This window comes from Theobroma umbraticum, unplaced genomic scaffold (assembly GCF_002168275.2).
Source record: "Theobroma umbraticum cultivar Fairchild unplaced genomic scaffold, ASM216827v3 scaffold_51.0, whole genome shotgun sequence".
NCBI classification, from domain to species: Eukaryota; Viridiplantae; Streptophyta; class Magnoliopsida; order Malvales; family Malvaceae; genus Theobroma; species Theobroma umbraticum.
Genome location: NW_018397260.1, coordinates 4,771 through 5,371, shown reverse-complemented (window position 1 = coordinate 5,371; position 601 = coordinate 4,771).

Sequence of the window (601 nt, the reverse complement as noted above, 5' to 3'; positions counted from 1 at the left end):
AAATATAAAAAAATTCAAGTTACAATTAATTGTGAGATTATAAAACCTTTTAAAGCTAGTATTAAGACTTTTAAGGGCATGGGTGACTATAAATGGACTTTTCTTGCTAATGGATATTTTTTTCTTGGTGTTTTTCGAGGTAGACATTCAATTATAATCTGTTTTAATAAAAAAAAGGTAGAAAAATTAAACTTAAAATCTATTATAAATACTTTTAAAGTGATTAACAATGCATTGCAAGGCATGGGTGACTATAAATGAATTTTTCTTGTCAATGGATATCTTCTTCTTCACATTTCCCTAGGCAAACTTTTAATTATTATCTGTTTTAACCAAATATGTAAAAAAATTTAATTTAAAATCAATTATGAGATTATAAATCCATATAAAGCGAATAATAAGGTTTTCAAAGGTATGGGTGACTATAACTGACTTTTCTTGCCAACGGATACCTTTTTCTTAAGGTTTAACAAGGTAGACATTCAATTATAATCTGTTTTAACAAAAAAAATCAAAAATTTCAAGTTAAAATCAACTTTGAGATTATAAAACTATTTAAAGCGACTAATAAGGCTTTCAAAGGCATGTGTGACTATAAATT